The sequence below is a fragment of the Delphinus delphis genome, chromosome 2 (assembly GCF_949987515.2).
Source record: "Delphinus delphis chromosome 2, mDelDel1.2, whole genome shotgun sequence".
NCBI lineage: Eukaryota > Metazoa > Chordata > Mammalia > Artiodactyla > Delphinidae > Delphinus > Delphinus delphis.
This window is the reverse complement of record NC_082684.1, coordinates 2752748-2772171: the sequence shown is the minus strand read 5'-3', so window position 1 is coordinate 2772171 and position 19424 is coordinate 2752748. Positions and strand designations below refer to the sequence as shown.

At 41.6% G+C, this 19424-nt stretch overlaps 1 long non-coding RNA gene across 1 annotated transcript in view; it reads right to left on the bottom strand.

Annotated features, from left to right (window-relative positions):
* The window catches only part of LOC132419299 (uncharacterized), a 45027-nt gene extending 29624 nt beyond the window's left edge, over positions 1-15403 (bottom strand). Inside the window, exons 1-3 of the long non-coding RNA XR_009518169.1 lie at positions 15129-15403; positions 9757-9867; positions 5572-5647 (exon numbers count right to left, since the gene is read on the bottom strand). This is a non-coding gene — a long non-coding RNA (uncharacterized lncRNA). The remainder of the gene's footprint in view (positions 1-5571; positions 5648-9756; positions 9868-15128) is intronic.
* Positions 15404-19424: the final 4021 nt, after the last annotated feature.

Below are 19424 nucleotides of genomic sequence, written 5' to 3'. Positions count from 1 at the left end.
ATTGATCTGTACCCTGTCCAACAGGCCAAATCCAATGACCACATGTGAGGCTGTCCAGGCAAGGTCAGATGACACTCTTGACCTCTGAACACTTCTCCTGGAGAATCTCAGTTTGACAGTACTGCACTGTGATCTCCCTTGAGTGAGACAGATCGCAACCTCACCTGCCTTCAGGGGCCAGGGCGGGGCAGTGCATGTGTGAAAGAGTCCTTAGTGGGAGAGTGGGGAGCATGCCAGACTCCCCAGAGCACACGATGACCTAAGGCATTTCATTCCCCTCCTCCCAAAACATGGTAGCCAAACACGACACAGGTGCAGGGGCCATATTCATTCTAGGTCTACCAGCTCATGCCCCTGGTTCAGAGTTTTCTAAAAATAATCTAAATTCTCACAGCAGATGTTAATAACCTGAGAGCCAGAGAAAAATCTATCTTTCTCTAGACATGTTAAATCTCACAGGCGGCCAGCAGAATCAGAGACATGAAAACGTCCACCAATGAATTCCATTGGCATTTTAATCCAAAGAACTGAATACAAGTAATTGCAATTTTAAAAGGCTAGTAGGCATATAGAAAGCACACCAAAATTTCTGCTGACACTTGAGCGTTGGATTTTGTTGGGAAGTGGTAGCTGTTATTAAAATAGAAAAATACTAGGGGCTGACTTGATCGGGGCAGTAAGATGAAATTAAATACATTTACCTATGTTAAAATAAAGATTTGAATTCAAACTTGGAACGACACATTATCTGGGAAAAAAAAAGTTTCTAGCCAGCAGTGAGGAAGAAGCCTGAAATGATTATCTAAGAAGTAGATTCTGGAGCAGTTCTTTCTAAAACATTCCATATCTTCGGTCATGATTTCCTCTTCTGAAAAATTAAGTGTTGGGACCAAAAGGCCTCCCATGTCCTCCCAGGTCTAAAGAGTCTCTCACTCCAAAGCAGAAATTGCAAACTGGTGGCCCACAGGCTAGACACAACCTCTTCATGTTTTGTTTTGTCTGCATGAAGTTTTTGGTCCTGTTTTGTTTTCTTTTGTTTTTGTTTAATAATCTTTTAATTTATTTATTTATTTATTTATTTTTGGCTGCATTGGGTCTTCGTTGCTGTGCGCGGGCTTTCTCTAGTTTCAGCGGGAGCGGGGGCTACTCTGTTGCGGTGCACGAGCTTCCCATTGCGGTGGCTTCTCTTGTTGCGGAGCATGGGCTCTAGGCGCGTGGACTCAGTAGTTGCAGCACGGGGGCTCAGTAGTTGTGGTGCATGGGCTTAGTTGCTTTGCAGCATGTGGGATCTTCCCAGACCAGGGATCGAACCAGTGTCCCCTGCATTGGCAGGCGGATTCTTTTTTTTTTTTTTAATATTTCTTTTTTTTAAATTTATTTATTTAATTTATTTATTTTTGGCTGCGTTGGGTCTTTGTTGCTGCGTGTGGGCTTTCTCTAGTTGCGGCGAGCAGGGGCTACTCTTCGTTGCAGTGTGTGGGCTTCTGATTGCGGTGGCTTCTCTTGCTGCGGAGCACGGGCTCTAGGTGTGCGGGCTTCAGTAGTTGTGGCACACAGGCTCAGTAGTTGTGGCTCACGGGCTTAGTTGCTCTGCAGCATGTGGGATCTTCCCAGACCAAGGCTTGAACCCGTGTCCCCTGCGTTGGCAGGCAGATTCTTAACCACTGTGCCACCAGAGAAGCCCCTGGCAGGCGGATTCTTAACCACTGCACCACCAGGGAAGCCCCTGTTTTGTTTTTTTAATTGAGTGTGAATGCCTTTATACAAGAGATCTCCAGTTTGCAACAGGACCTGCCGTTCCTTATTGCCTACTTCACACTATGCTATCACCTGCCAGGCCCGTGAAAGATTTAGGTTTACAACTCTTGCTCTATGGGACTGAGAAATTTCCAGAATTACTCTTGATTCCATTACACCTTAAACCCTACTGAGGGGTGATCTCAGTTTACTTTGGTTTCTACTTGTGTTGCAGAGTAAATTTCATGTCTTTAAATCTCCACCCCCCCTTGGTAGCCCTGTAGACTTAGCACTCCTAGTTTACAGGATAATAACAGCACGAAATGCTAAAAAGACTTGCACTAAGTCACAGAGTCAGTAAGTCAGAGAGCTAAAATTATTTGTATTTGTCAAGGAAGTTTTTAACTTAAAAAATGTAGAAAGGGCTTCCCTGGTGGCGCAGTGGTGAGAATCCACCTGCCGATGCAGGGGACACAGGTTCGTGCCCTGGTCCGGGAAGATCCCACATGCCGCGGAGAGGCGGGGCCCATGAGCCATGGCCGCGGGGCCTGCGCGTCCGGAGCCTGTGCTCCGCAACGGGAGAGGCCACAACAGTGAGAGGCCCGCGTACCGGAAAAAAAAAAAAAAAAAAGTAGAAAAACACAAAACAGTAAACAAACTCTATAAAACTCTATGTGTGATTGTTAATAATATTTACAATGTATGTCATATTTAGTTGCAGGAGTGGGAGTTTTAAAGTATTTTGTGTATATTTAGATATGTTATACATATATTATATATATTTAGAGTGGCTTAGGTTACTGCAGGGCTTTCTTCTTATTGTGCTGAAATATTCATAACGTAAGAGGTACCATCTTACCCACCTTTAAATGTATCATTCAGTGGCATCAAGTGAGATACATTGTGGGTAGCCATCGCCATCACCCATCTCCAGGACTTTTTCATCTTCCCAAACTGAAATTCTGTCCCTTTTATTTATTTATTTATTATTTATTTACTTTTAACATCTTTATTGGAGTACAACTGCTTTACGGTGTTGTGTTAGTTTCTGCTGTATAACAAAATGAATCAGCTATATGCATACGTATATCCCCATATCCCCACCCTCTTGCATCTCCCTCCCACCCTCCTTATTGCCCCCCTCTAGGTGGTTGCAAAGCACGGAGCTGATCTTCCTGTGCTATGGGAGCTGATCTCCCTGTGCTACGCGGCTGCTTCCCGCTAGCTATCTATTTTACATTTGGTAGTGTGTATATGTCAATGTTACTCCCTCACTTCGTCCCAGCTTACCCTTCCCCCTCCCCATGTCCTCAAGTCCATCCTCTACATCTGTGTCTTTTTTCCTGTCCTTCCCCTAGGTTCATCAGAACCATTTTTGTTTTTAGATTCCCTGTATATGTGTTAACATACGGTATTTGTTTTTCTCCTTCTGACTTACTTCACTCTGTATGACAGTCTCTAGGTCCATCCACCTCACTACAAAGAACTCAATTTCATTTCTTTTTATGACTGAGTAATATTCCATTGTATATATGTGCCACATCTTCTTTATCTATTCATCTGTTGATGGACACTTAGGTTGCTTCCATGTCCTGGCTATTGTAAATAGTGCTGCAATGAATTCTGTCCCTTATTAGACACTAACTCTCTACTACTCCTTCCCCTCAGCCCCTGGCAACCACCCTTCTACTTTCTGTCTCCATGAATCTGCCTACTCTAGGGACCTAATGTAAATGGACTTATACAGTATTTGTCCTTTTATGATGAGCTTATTTCACTTAGCATAATGGATGAAACTTGAAGACATTATGTTAAGTGAAATAGGCCAGTCATGGCTTTAAATTCTGACTGCGGTTTTAAGGTAGCAAAAGTGTGTGTTAAAAATAGCCATGAACTTTGTAAATACCTAGCAAGAGAGTATGGAATGTAAAGGCCTAGCCCGAAAGACTTCTTTCTGCATGAAATACCCAAACATACAAGCAGCCTTTATGGACTAAACTAAAAAAGGAACTCTGAGCACAGGCTCCTTTCACATAAAGCTCAGAATAGCTAAGCCTACTTACCAAGTATAACAGTACAAAATGTCATGCTGGGAATATTGAATGTGGGAGTTGATCACCAGAGGAAAAAATCTCTCACCTAATTTAAGGAAACTCAAAATGAATCAATTCTTTCGTTCAGAACTCTGCATTGCAAAAGTCCCATCCAGTACTAACTATATGTACTTAGATAGATCAGTACCACAAAATAAAGGTTATTTAGAGCATACTGTTATAGTTTCTGAATGATTCTTCCATCTACGAGAGAATGCAACAGAGACACAGGAAATTGATACTAAATATGGACTAAATCTTGTTTAAATATAAGTGTAGAAACATCACTCTCTGGGTCAAGAAAATAATCAGACCTTTTATACATCATACACACAGCCCCTGCAATTGCCCTGGGAAGTCCACAGAGCAGCAGGGCAGCCTGCTTCACCTCACAAGGGGACTGTAAATGAGATAAGTACTAAGTTTCATGATGGTGGCCAAGAGAAAGGCTAGCTTCAAACTGTCTGATGTCCGTATCACAAGGGGAAAAGCCTGATGGGGGAGGGAAGGTAGCTTGCTGAGCTTCACCCGCCCACTGGAACTCGCTGTTCTGATTCCACGCATGAGCTGTGCTCCCTTGGTGACCTTGACCACACAGTGTAACCTCTCCATGCCTCAACTTCCTCATCTACAGCGTAGAGTCACAACACAACCTACCTCGGAGGACTGTCTGAGGATTAGATGCATCAGTGTGTCTGAAACACTGAGACCACGGAGCCATCTCACTGTACATGCTCCAGAAAGGTTAAATTGTCACTGGGGTGCTTTGCTGACCTTTTAGGAGTCTTGTCTCCCCAAGTGGGTGATGAGCAAGGGCCATGTTGTAAATTTTGGAATGTTTGAGGGTTTTTTTTTTTTAATGTCTGTAGTGAGTTGAATTGCATCCCCCCAAAAGAAATGTTGAAGTCCTAACCCTGAACAAGGTGAATGAGGCTTTATTTGGAGCTACTGTTTTTCAGATGTAATAGTTAAGATGAGTTCATACTGAATTGAGGAGTAGGGTGAGCCCTTACTCCGTTACATCTGCTGTCCTAAGGAGAGAGGAGACACAGAGACAGGCACACATAGAGAGGAAATATCATGTGAAGACAGAGACACTCAGAGGGAAGAAAGTCACATGATGGAGGCAGAGACTGGAGTGATGCAGCTGCCAGCCAAAGAATGCCAAGGGCTGCTGGACACCACCAGAAGCTAGGAGAGAGGGCATGGCCCTGCCAACACCTCTGGCCTCCAGAACTATGAGAGATTAAACCTCTGCTGTTTAAGCCAAGCAGTTTGTGATACTTTGTTACAGCAGCCCTAGGAAACTACTGCAATGTCTTAAATGTTTAAATTCCCTAGAGCTGTCACATAGAGGGCATTTGATATATATATATATGAAAATAATAATCATTTGTAAAGCAGAGTGAAAAAGATAGCTTATTCCTGAAGTGTACCAATTAAACAGGTCACTTAAAGAGTCAGTTTTTCTTACATCTTGTAACCACCTTGCCTTTGGGGAAGTTATTTCTAGGCACGTCTCAACTTCTCCAGTGGTATTGGTATAATTACAACAAGTAGTATGAGCAATAGCAGAAACACCTCCTTGTTTAGCCAGTAGAACATCTAAGGCAACCCTGTTATCTAACACAACTTTGGCTAAGGAATTTAGGGATGTCTGTTGTGCTGCAGTGTTTTTTGCAGTCTCTTCAGCTATTTGATGAATGGTAGCTGATAGATTTCTAATCATCTCTTTGCTTACCTATATTCCTGCATTAGGAACCAAAGGATTGTGCCACCAGATATCTTGGTATCTTGCTAACATGGATCTCTTGCTTCTGTAATTAAGAGACAAAGGAGATTCATCTATTTCCTGATGTATAGACAATGAAGTAACATAATGTCCTAATAAACATAAACCTTCTATTTGTCAGCTATTAAGACATTTATGAACCCATCCTTGGGAAGGTAGGTCAGTTCCAATACCACATATGAAGACAAAACCTGGGGGAGCACAGGTGGTCCCTCCCAGAGCGCTATCATTGATAGCCTCATGATTTGGGAGTTTTGTCAACACAACTTTAAACTATGGATCCCTTCTCTTGTAGGCTTTCCAAAAGTCAACTAAGTATTTGATATAAGGGCACTGCTGGCACAATTTACTCACCTTTTTCTCTTTAAGACATTTTTCTCTTTTTTTAAAGACATTTTTCAATTAAATAAGGAACAGAATGAGGGCATCCTGGGGTAAATTGTGTCCAGTCTCTAAGAACAGAGGATAGTGTCAGAGAAGGGATGGACATATTAATATGTTGAGGAATCTGAACCTGAAAGATTAGGTCAGAGGGAGGTTGGCCTGGGTGAGTGGTAACATTAGGAACATCTGAAAAGTCAGTGATAGATATTATGAGGGGATTATCCCAGTAGCTATACTTGATGAAAACTTTACTAAAGAATTTTCTTTCCATCATGAATACTGGGGCAAGAGTATAGCTAGAAGTAAAACAATAACTTTCAGTTTTGATAGGGAGACAAATATTTGGTAAACAGTTCAATTAAACTAGTCGATGGGTCTTACAGGTCTGGCCCAGATTCTTGGGTCAGCTGTCTACCACTGCTGTCATCTTCTTCTCATCCTGGTGAGGGTGCCATCTGATATCAGTTAGTTGAAGCCAAGTGTCAGAAATAGGGGACAAAGTCCATTCAGGTGGAGAGGGCTTTTGTGTGTGTGTGTAAGTACAAATTTCGTTTTTTTTTAAATTGAAGTATAGTTGATTTACAATGTTGTTTTAGTTTCTGGTGTACAGCAAAGTGATTCAGTTATACATATATATATATTTTTATTTTTCATACTCTTTTCCATTATGGTTTATTACAGGATATTGAATATAGTTCCCTGTGCTACACAGTAGGACCTTGTTGCTTATTCATCCTATATATAATTGTTTGCATCTGCTAACCCCAAACTCCCAATCCAACCCTCCCCCATCCCCCTCTCCCTTGACAACCACAAGTCTTCTCCATGCCTGTGAGTCTGCTTCTGTTTTGTAAATAAGTTCACGTTTGTCATATTTTAGATTCCACATATAAGTGATATCGTATGATATTTGTCTTTCTCTTTCTGACTTACTTCACTTAATATGATAATCTCTAGGTCCATCCATGTTGCTGCAAATGGCATTATTTCATTTCTTATGGCTGAGTAAGATTCCAGTGTACATATATATATGTACCACATCTTCTTTATCCATTCATCTGTCCATGGATATTCAGGTTGCTTTCATGTCTTGGCTATTGTAAATAGTGCTGCTATGAACATAGGGGCGCATGTGTCTTTTTGAAATAGAATTTTGTCCGCATATATACCCAGGAGTGGAATTGCTGGATCATATGACAACTCTGTTTTCAGGTTTTTAAGGAACCTTCATACTGTTTTCTATAGTGGTTGCACCAATTTACATTCCCACCAACAGTGTAGGAGGGTTCCCTTTATTATTATTATTAATTAGTATTATTATATAAATATACTTTTTGGCTGTGTCAAGTCTTAGTTGTGACAAGTGGGATCTTCGTTTTGGCACACAGGCTTCTCTCTAGTTGTGGTGTGTCAGTTTTTTGTGGGTTTTTTTTCCCCCTCTCTCTCTAGTTGTGGCGCATGGGCTTCAGGGCGCGAGGGCTCTGTACTTGTGGCACGCAGGCTTAGTTGCCCTAAGGCATGCAGGATCTTAGTTCCCCAACCAGAGATTGAACCCTCGTCCCCTGCACTGGAAGGTGGATTCTTTACAACTGGACCACCAGGGAAGTCCCCAGGAGGGTTCCCTTTTAGAGAGGCCTTTTTAAAATGAGAGATGTGAATCCCCGAATCTGTGCCTTCTACTTTGGTAGCACATGGATTAGTTAATAATACCTGGTAAGGTCCTTTTTAATGTGGCTGCAATGAATCTTTTATGTCTTTTCCAATAAACAAAATCTGCAGGTTGTAATCCATGATCCTTAAGGTCTTCATCTCCCAGGATCTCACTGTGAAAGAAGTTAGCTACTAATTTTTCATTTTCCTTAAGTGTTTTAATAAGAATTTGACAATACTGTAATGTAATATATCTCCTTGGAGTGAGGTTGGTTCATAATTCCCTCATCTAATCACATAGGCCATCCTGTTATTTCAAAAGGACCAGACAGTGTTTACCAAAAGGCATAGATCTAAGGTTGAGAAGCACTAGAAGAAGAGCTTTTGGCCGTGAGAGATGAAATGCTGCTGAACATTTTCCCAGTTGCATTTTGATAGCACCATTAGTCCTTTCTACCAATCCTGAAGATTAGGGATGATAAGCATAGTGAAAATGCCACATTATTGGTCAAATGTCACAAACAGATTTAATTATTTGTCCAGTAAAATGAGTTCCTCAGTCACTGTGTAATCCAGAAGGAATTCCCCAAAGAGGAATTGTCTTTTCTAATAACAATTTACCTACTGTTAAAGCCATTGCTCTCCTGCATGGAAAAGCTTCAACCCAGTGTGAAAACATGCAGATCATTACCAAGCTATGTTTATTTCCTTGAGAGGGTGGCGTCTGGACAAAATCCAATTGCCATGCCTCAAAGGGTCCCTTGGGAAGGGGAAAGTGGCCTTATGACCCACGAAATGACTTTCCAGGGTTATATTTAGGACATATATTACAGTGAGCATATACATTAGGAACCATTATGGGAGAAAGTTTCCAAACGTACTGTTTTCCCCATAGAATCATTTTCTCAGGTGCCCAGTGAGTTAAAGAATGTATATGCTGGAGCAATGACAATGGGGCTCCAGCAGGTGCTATAGGTTTCTTATCAGGTCCAAGCCATATTTGTGTGACGGGGTTAAAAATTCCCCCATTTTATTGCTATATCTGTTTCTCTTCTTCAGCGGCAATTTCTTGAGCCTGTAGAAGGAAATCCTTCATTGAGTTGGCAGGGTTAACAGAGAGCAGTGGACATTCTCGAGACTGGACAGAATGATTATTTAGAGCTGCTTGCTTTGTGACATCATCGGCAAGCTGATTTCCTTTAGCATCCATAGTCTTAGATTTGGAATGTTCTGGTGTTTTAATAATTGCTAGCTCTTTTGGTAATTGTATAGCATTTAATAACTCTGCAATCTGTTTTCCATTTTTTTAATTAATTTATTTATTTTTGGCTGTGTTGGGTCTTCGTTTCTGTGCGAGGGCTTTCTCTAGTTGTGGCGAGCAGGGGCCACTCATCATCGTGGTGCGCGGGCCTCTCACTGTTGCGGCCTTCTCTTGTTGCGGAGCACAGGCTCCAGACGTGCAGGCTCAGTAGCTGTGGTGCACGGGCTTCGTTGCTCCGCGGCACATGGGATCTTCCCAAACCAGGGCTTGAACCTGTGTCCCCTGCATTGGCAGGCAGACTCTCAACCACTGCACAATCAGGGAAGCCCTGCTTTCCATTTTTTATAGGCTGTCTTGAAGAGGTTAAAAACCTCATTGTTGCGATAACATCCCAGAGTCGTGTGCCACTCCAAAGGCATAACGACTCTCAGTACAAATATTTGCTATCTGGTCTTTAGCTACTTGACAAGCTCAAGTTAAGGCAATTAATTTGGCTGATTGTGCTGAGTTAATTTCTGGTGAATAAGAGCTTTCAATTACGTCCACTGTGGATGTTACTGCGTATACAGCTCAGTTATGTCCTCGTTCATATTTTAAGTAGGACCCATCTGTAAGCCAAGTTAGATCAGCATTGTCAACGGGAATTTCTTGTAAGTCATTACTAGAAGCAAGAAGATAACCCGTCAATAGAGTGTAGTCATGGGTTTTTGATCAGCAGTCCTTTCTAGAGACCAAGGCTAGTGCAGAGGCCCTTCTTAAGTAGAAGGTATAAATTTGAGTCAATTCCCCTCAGTTTTATTGTGCATGTGTTACTTAAGAGTATCTGAGAAGGGTCCTACCTAAGTTGGAGAAAGAGTCCTTTAAATGATGTATTTTCCAGTCTGCATAATCTCCCGGGTGCAGGTCATGGGGCATCTGATCTTCATCCAAGGATAGGTTACTGCGATCAGCTTCAGAAACAAGTTTAGAATATCCTCTTTAAAATTCAATTAAATACAAAACCTCAGTAGGTAGTATATATAAAACCTCAATGCCCGTAAAGATATATTATTGAAACATAATTTTTTCTCTCTAAATTATCCTCTTTTTTACCAAATAGAGTCAAATTAAGACTAATTTGTTTAGTCTTACACTTTGCCTGGTTATTTACATAAGTGTAATTGATTATATAGACTCTTTTAAATTTGGCTTTGTTGGAACTTTTCATAATTGATCTCAGATTGAGCTTTTTTTTTTTTTTTTTTTTTTGGCCACACCACACAACTTACTTGCAGGATCTTAGTTCCCCAACCAGGGATCAAACCCGTGTCCCCCTCAGTGAAAGTATGGAGTCTTAACCACTGGACTGTCAGGGAAGCCCCACAGATTGAACTTTTAAAAGGTCTCACAAGGCCAGGAAAGTCATGCTAAGGATTTGCCATTAGATTCCACCTGCAATACCTACAGATTTAGGTGGGTCCCTCTCTTCTCAAGTTCCAAAATATCTTGAGGTTCCTTTTTATAAGCTTTTTAAAAATTTTTATTTATTTAATTTATTTATTTTTGGTTGTGTTGGGTCTTCATTGCTGAGTGTGGGTTTTCTCTAGTTGCAATGAGAGCGGGGGCTACTTTTCATTGCGTTGTGCAGGCTTCTCATTGTGGTGGCTTCTCTTGTTGCAGAGCACGAGCTCTAGGTGTGCAGGCTTCAGTAGTTGTGGCACAAGAGCTCAGTAGTTGTGGCACACAGGCTTAGTTGCTCAGCAGCACGTGGGGTCTTCCCGGACCAGGGCTCGAACCCGTGTCCCTTGCATTGGCAGGTGGATTCTTAACCACTGTGCCACCAGGGAAGCCCTGTCTTGAGGTTCTTATATCTGCCAGGAGGTGACCTTCCCTATTCACCTGGAAAGGCCACTGGGAACCTAAGAGTTTATAAATTCTGGAGGGATCAGGTAGAGAGAAAAGATAAATGCTTCAAATCTGTTTACAAATGTGTAATTTATCAAACTGATGTAAGTCATAATTAGCTTAAAGGGAAAGATTCCTGTATCTGGAAAATAAAGATGAAAAGCCAGTAACATTTCAGATAAAACGTCATAAAAGTCATAGTCATGTTTATCAGTTCATTCAATTCTATGTAATTATTTTTTGTTCTGCTTGAGTCCAGTTTTTCCATCAGTTCTGTTGACCTTGCCTGATGGTTGAGGGTGATAGTGACGGTGATAATTTCAAGAAGTTTGTGAGGTTTTGGTTAAGGCTTGCATGATTCGCCCAGTGACGTGGGTGCCTTGATCACTGGAGATTGTGGAAAGTGTACCCCAAGTGGAAAAGCACATTTTTCTAACAGTTTGTCATTGGAGGGTATCAGCCTTGCAGCAAGGGAAGGCTTTAACCCACCAAATAAAAAATAGTGTTTTCCAGGGAGCCGGGAAGAGCCAGGTGGCCGTCTTGGGTTTCCCATAGCCCCAACTATTTAATTCATAGCTATCGTTTACCCATTTAATTTCTGATTTAGGAGCAGACTGTTGCCATGTTAAAAGCACATCAGGATGGCAAAGGCCTGACAATGAGGGGTTAACTTTTTGTAGAAGCAGAACGGACTTTATCTACATGTGCCATGATCTTTACAGATTCTGCTGTTGTTGCCATGGTGTGAAAGACAGCTAGGGCATTTCCCTAATACTTGGGTTCAGTCCCTTCAGTGGGAGCCTCAATTCTGATGACAGATAACATTTTATGTCAGGACATATAAGATTTCCAGGAATTTCATATAATTTCTGGAATACTTATAATACGTATACTTATATAGATATAACATAAAGAAGGCTTAATGTCATCTCTTATTTGACAATGCTTCCCACATAATTTAATCTACCAAATAATCCTAGTTAAATATTTTTCTGAGATGCCTCAGGGGCCCTCTGAAGCATCGCAAAGTTAGCTGGAGGTCAAAAGAACTTTAATTAGAATTTGATACTTTGAAACTTTGTCAAAAATATCAAAAAGTTTCAAAACACTTGGTCAAATAGGATCATAGGTCACTGTGAAACAATACTTATTTACTTAACCAAAGTGACAAAAAAATTCAAAATCAAATACAGATCACTTAAAGGCAAAGAAATTCATATAATCTGTTATCAAAAGCAGCATTCCAAGAAAACTTTGTTCTCTTAACAGAGAGAGAAAACTAAATCCAGTCTTGCTTCAGCGTACTTTTAATAACAAATTTTATTTATCTAATTAAATTCAATCTAATCTTAATCAATTCTGACCATGTACAAAACTCTTTTCTCAAGTTTCCTTTTCCATAACCTTCCATCATTGTCTCTATCAATATTCGTTTGTTTCCCCCCCTTTTTTTTCCATCCAGAAACAACCAGCTGTAGGAAAAAATTATTCTCCTTTTTTTCTCTAAACAAAGATATTTACATTTTTATATCTTCTATCACTAACAATATACAGCCTACTTTTTTATACCTGAAATGCTTACTTTATTATTTTAGTATCTTTAATTACATATATTATAATTTTTAACCCTTAAAAAATTTAATCTCTAGTGAATCAAGATATTACTCTGTCATATCAGTATTTCCTGATTAGCAAACTTAAGAACACATTTCATAACCTTTAAAAACATACCTTTTCCTCATAGCATAATTTCTCTTTCTAATGTGGTACAAGACATGTGTCTAATAAACCCAAATATCTTCAGTTTTTTCTCTCATAAGAAGACAAAGTGGGGACTTCCCTGGTGGTCCACTGGTTAAGAATCCTCCTTCCAATGCAGGGGACGCAGGTTTGATCCCTGGTTGGGGAATTAAGATCCCACATGCTGTGGGGCAACTAAGCCTGCGCGCTCTAGAGCCCACGTGCCACGCTTAGAGATCCCTCGCGCTGCAACGAAGAGCCCATGTGCCGCAACTAAGACCTGATGCAGCCTAATTAATTAATTAAAAAAAAACAGAAGACAAAGTAGGTAAATTTAGACATGTTTAGCAGTGAATGTTTCAGTATTTTTACCTTAATTGGAAATGATCTGGATTTTCAATGAATTCCCATCATTTATCTCAATTGAACAAAACTCTAGAGTTTCAAATTACCTAAAATCTGGAGAAACTGTTTTTAGGTATGCATACTATCAAACATAACCATTCTTTAAGAGTTCACCTAATACTTTTATCCCATTTATCTCTACTTCATTACTTGTGAAAATATCATCATACCAAGTTAATTTTCTTGCTGACAAATTTTGTAACAGAGACAACATGAACTTACTGACTTTTAGTAAACCTAGGTACAATAAAAGTATTCCATTTAATGTGATGACCCTAAAAACATGTCTGTATTAATCAAACCAACAACTTAAACTTGTTTCCCTTTATTCAAGAGTAATCCTAGATCACATCATCCTTTAAGCATTTGGATTAGTTTTTTCTACATTTAGAAATATTTGATTTTTAAGTACTTACTTTTTTTAAATTGAGGTATTGTTGATTTACAACATTGTGTTAGTTTCTGGTGTACAGCAAAGTGATTCAAAGATAGATAGCTACAGAGCTACATAGATATAGGGATAAATAGATACATAGATAGAGATATAGGTATATAGGTATAGATATAGCATATATTCTTTTTCAGATTCTTTTCCAATATAGTTTATTACAAAATATGGAATATAGTTCCTTGTGCTATACAGTAGGACCTTGTTGTTTATCTGCTTTATATATAGTAATTTGTATCTGCTAATCCGAAGCTCCTAATTTATCCCTCCCCCATTTCGCCCTTTGGTAACCATACGTATGTTTTCTATATCTGTGAGTCTGTTTCTGTTTTGTATATAAGTTCATTTGTATCTTTTTTTAGATTCCACATATAAATGGTAACATATGATATTTGTCTTTCTCTGTCTGACTTATTTCAGCTGCACCAGATCTTAGTTGCAGCATATGGGATCTTCGTTGTGGCATGTTTTTAGTTGTGGCATGCAGGATCTTTAGTTGCGGCATGTGGACTTATTTGCAGCATGAGGACTCTAAGTTGCTGCATGCATGTGGGGTCTAGTTCTGCAAGCAGGGATTGAACCCAGGCCCCCTGCATTGGGAGGGCAGTCTTAGCCACTGTACCACCAGGGAAGTCCCGACCATCCTGCTTGAATTTTAAAAGGTTTTCCCCCCTCCTTTTTTTTCCCCCCTTTGATTTTGGCTTCTACTAATTGAGCCAAGGCTGTAGTCTCAGGCAGTGTGGGCTGTGTTTGCATTTCAAGGACATGATGGGAGTTATAACTTTAAGCTTTCTCCTAGGAGTACTTATGTTCTCTCAGGGTTAGAATTTTGAAAAGATGTTTTATCAAGCTAGCTTTCTTTGATTGTGCATATAAAAATCAGTTTTGGAATGTCAAAAAAGTTTCCTCCTGGGCTTCCCTGGTGGCGCAGTGGTTGGGAGTCCGCCTGCCGATGCAGAGGACACGGGTTCGTGACCCGGTCCGGGAAGATCCCACATGCCGCGGAGCGGCTGGGCCTGTGAGCCATGGCCGCTGAGCCTGTGCGTCTGGAGCCTGTGCTCCGCAACTGGAGAGGCCACAACAGTGAGAGGCCCACGTACCGCAAAAAAAAAATTTTCCTCCTGGCCATTTTAGGGTTAGAAAAGTACTTGCAAGTATTGGTTCCATACCAATTGTGGAAGCCAGCTGGAGTTCCAGTGGGTGGCTCCCTGTCTGGGAGCTGATAGGCTTTAGAAACACAATTTCCCCCTTTCTTTTAGATTCATTTTATTATAAAGTGCAAGTCTAAAATTAAATTTAAATTTCCAGTTTTAAGCCACATTAAAAAAAAAAAAGTCAGCCAACACACTTCACTCCAAAATTCCTTCCAGGCCTTCCTGTATGGAAATTTCCTCTAGATCCCTTGCCTAGAAATTCCCTCTAGGTTTTCTTCATGTAGGAGATGTCCTGGTACCCCCTTAAGACTCCGAGATGTGCAGTAGAGGCTAACACAACATTGTAAAGCAACCATACTCCAATAAAAATTAATTAGAAAAAAAAAAGTTGGGGACCATCACTTAATACAAGGAGGTCCAGGGGACTTCCCTGATGGTCCAGTGGTTAAGACTGGGCACTTCCACTGCAGGGGGCACAGTTCGATCCCTGGTCGAGGAACTAGATCCCGCATGCCGCACGGTGTGGCCAAAACAAACAAACAAAAAATACAAGGAGGTCCAGATATCAGGAAAAACTCACCAAATCACTTAAAGGGTGCTGTGAAGATGCAGGGGCTCAAGGGACCATGAATGGTACCAAGTGCTGGTCCAAAGTAGACTCCAGGTGACCTCAGGTGCGTTTTTCTGATATCCTGCTGACTATGCCAAGTAACATCGACAAAAATAACCAATAAACAACCAGAGGCATAGAAAAGAGTTTCATTTGAGCCAAACGGAGGACCACAGCTCAGAAGCCAGCTTCCCAGATTATTCTGACAAACTGCTCTGGGGAAGCATGGTTTTCAGCACAGCTTTATGTCCTGTCAGAACAAAGAACGTCATACAAGTCAGGGATACATTCCTTCCAGCTTTCAAAAGAGACCAGATCAGCACGTACACAGTGAGTCAGCATGGCCTTGGCACCTGGGGAGGGAGTCATAATCACAAGTGGACCTGCATTGGCGTCCAGGGAAGAGAGGCATTTCATCTTTATTTTTAACATGGACATTCATTACTTCTGGTCAGTGTACACTTTTCTTTAATAATTAAAGCAGATATATAGTGTATGTTTGATACACCACAGACAGGCTGTTCTACTCAGCATACAATTCAAATTAACTCAAGTATAAGCCAGAATGACTTCTCATACCTCAACGTGTGAAAATTTCTTTTCTCTTTTTCTTATTTTTTCTTTACTTAGCCCTGCACTGAGTATACAGCTGGTACCTAATAAGTACTTGCACAATAGAATCAAATATTTTTAAAATATTCAAAGCTATAGAGAATGATACATTAAATATCAATGTATCCCCATGTAGAGTTAACATATTTCAATATCCTGTTGTCTTTGCTCCAGATCTTTTATATTACTCATGAAAGAACAAAGACAATATTCAGTTGAATCTTTTTTTTTTTTTTTCTAAGCACGCGGGCCTCTCACTGTTGTGGCCTCTCCCATTGCGGAGAACAGGCTCCGGATGCGCAGGCTCAGCGGCCATGGCTCACGGGCCCAGCCGCTCCGCGGCATGTGGGATCTTCCCGGACTGGGGCACGAACCCGTGTCCCCTACATCGACAGGTGGACTCTCAACCACTGCGCCACCAGGGAAGCCCAATTTTTTAATATGTAATGACATTGTTATCTTCTTCCTTAATCTCAAAGGCAGCCTCAATCATGGGTGTTATGTTTATTCTTCACACATATGTGTTATATTTAAATTAGATATTATGCATTTATTACATAATGTTTTGCATATATATATATATGCATTTTGTTTTTTATTCCACATTATGTTTTTGAGAGATTTAGGCATATTCATATCATGTAAATTCTTTTAACTGCCATGTAGTACTTCAATACATACATATACATCAATTTAATTAGCTCATACTGTATTGATGGATATTTTAGATTAGAAATTCATTTTTAGTTTTGTTTTATTTATTTAGTTAGTTATTTTTGGCTGCATTGGGTCTTCGTTGCTGCACACAGGCTTTCTCTAGTTGCGGCGAGCGGGGGCTACTCTTCGCTGTGGTGCACAGGCCCCTCATTGCGGTGACTTCTCTTGTTGCGGAACACAGGCTCTAGGTGCACGGGCTTCAGTAGTTGTGGCACACAGGCTTAGTTGCTCCATGGCACGTGGGATCTTCCTGGACCAGGGCTTGAGTCTGTGTCCCCTGCATTGGCAGGCAGATTCTTAACAACTGTGTCACCAGGGAAATCCCATTTTTAGTTTTAGAAACAATGAGGCAATGAACTTTTTAAAAAATATTTATTTATTTATTTTATTTTTGGCTGTGTCGGGTCTTAGTTGCAGCACATGAGATCTTCGTTGCTGCACACAGGATCTTTCGTTGTGGCGCTCGGGCTTCTCTCTAGTTGTGGTGCGCAGGCTCCAGAGCACGTGGGCTCTGTAGTTGCGGCATGCAGGCTCTCAAGTTGTGGCTCATGTGCTCAGTAGTTGTGGCACGCAGGTTTAGTTGCCCCGCAGCATGTGGGACCTTAGTTCCCCGACCAGGGATCAAACCCGCATCCCCTGCATCGGAAGGCAGATTCTTAAACACTGGACCACCAGGGAAGTCCCACAATGAACTTTTTGTTCTGTACATTTGCCATATTTCTGGAATATATACCTAGAAATGGAATTTCTGGATTACAGGTAGTCATTGCTAGAATAATTTCCAATGTCATTCAGTAGATTTATACACTTATTGATGTCTTATAATAGTTTGTACTTTTCCATGATCTGGTCAACACCTGACAAAGCCAGAGTTTAAAATTCTGTTGATAGTTGGGCAAAGTGGACACTCCATTTTAGTAAGACTGAATATTTTCTCCTATTTTTATCAGCCATTTAGATTTCTTCTCTTGTAAACCTACTGTTAGTACTCTCTGTCCATTTTTTAATTTGGTTGTTTGGCTTTTTCTTATTGATTTGTAGAAGATTCTTTGTATATTTTGAATACTAATCCTTTCCTATCTCTTTAGACTGTGTGTGTGTGTTATTATGTGTGTGTAACAGTCCATTGTTTTTCTTTATTTTGTGTATGGTGACTTTTACTGAACAGAATTAAAATTTTTAATATAGTAAAAAGAAAAAAGAAAATGAGTGGCAAAAGGAAAATGTATCCTCAGCCCTCAGATCCCACCTCCTCGCTGAAGTGTCTGAAGAAGAGCACTGGAGCCACTGAAATCCGACTAAAAGAGGAGAAGCAAACTGCTAGAATCTGGATACACCAAGCAGGATAAGTAATCCCTACAATGTGGGAAAGGCCCTAAAGCTGGGAGTAAGGACACCTGACCCCAACCCTGGGGTAAATCTTCTCTCCAAGGCTCACTCTATCCAGCCACCAGAGGAGGGGGTAACATGCATACTTGCCACCCCCCTGAGGTGTCAGGATGCCTATCAGAGAACTCGGGTGACAGGGCTCCGGCAGCAATGCTATGTCATTGGGACCATTATCATAATTCTAATGGGCGTGGTCAGTATAACGCAAAGTCTCCCGACAGCCAGTCCCATAACTTCACCATTAGGCCTAGTGACCACTGCTGCAATGCAGTCATGGGGCATTAATTTTGTTCTTCTTTACTTATTTTAATTCACAGACAGCCTGCCTGAATTACGGCATGTGGACTATCTCAAAAGAAAGCTACTGAGACTCTGGTGAGGGGAAAAGAGGTCCCTGGACTCCGAAGTCACATGGTCCCCTGGCTTTACGGCAAAGTGTTTCCTGGAACAAATAGCACCTGCAGCCCCTGGGAATCTGATAGGAATCTAAATTCTGGGCCCACCCAGACCTACTGAATTCCAGTCTGGGAAGGGTCCAGCAATCTATGTTTTTCTAAGCTCTCCGGGGATTCTAATGCTCACCCACATTTGAGAACCACTGGCTTAGGAAAACCAGGCCATACACAGAGGAGCAGGATAGGCCTCCTGTAAGAAACACAGAGCCCAGAAGGTAACCATACATATATGCTGTCAAAAACTAGACCTAGGGACTTCCCTGGCGGTCCAGTAGTTAAGACTCTGTGCTTCCACTGCAACGGGCACGGGTTCGATCCCTGTCCCGGAACTAAGATTCCACATGCCACAGGGTGCGGCCAAAAAAACCCAAAAAACAAACAAAACAAAAACTAGACGTAGATGGCAAGTCTACCCAAAGTGGCAGCTGACTCAGCCGAGAATGTGCTTCCTTGGGGCGTGGGTCCAGTGCTTGATCACAAGGCCTAGGCCACGGCCCGTCCGCACTCAGTGAGCTAACTGGCTGGCACTGTGCCAGACTCCCAGCTAAAGAGGACAGTGTGTGGCAGAGATGGGAACACGTTAAGATGTTCTCTCACAAAGGTTTGCAAACGGCTGTCAGGAATCAGAGCGGGAACCCAGGGTCTCAGCGGGACAGCCAGCTGCAGGGCACTCCTGGGCCCCTTCCAGCCCTCTGAGCGCACACGCCTCGTAGGGCCACAACAGCCCACTGCCACTAGAGTCATGCATGTGAGGGTCCAGCTCAGCATGCACCCACCTTGCTTCCCTAAAGAAAGGACCTGCGGCAAGCCAGAAGCCACCAGTGTGGTCACTGTCCCATCCTGAGGTGTTGTGTGACCAGGACACAACCAGTTCCAGAGCAGGGCCTGCTCTCCGAGTCACCCACGTTTTTCCATCATCTACTGAATTGATACCACTTCGCGCTTTTTTCTCTCTTTCAAGGAATGACACATGAGAGACGCTGGTCAGAGTTATATACTTGGGAGGCAGAAGATGTCACATCTGTCCCCAGTGACACCTCGCCTGGATACCTCTTCTCCTCAGAGGCATCTGTCCCCTTTGCAACTGAAGGTC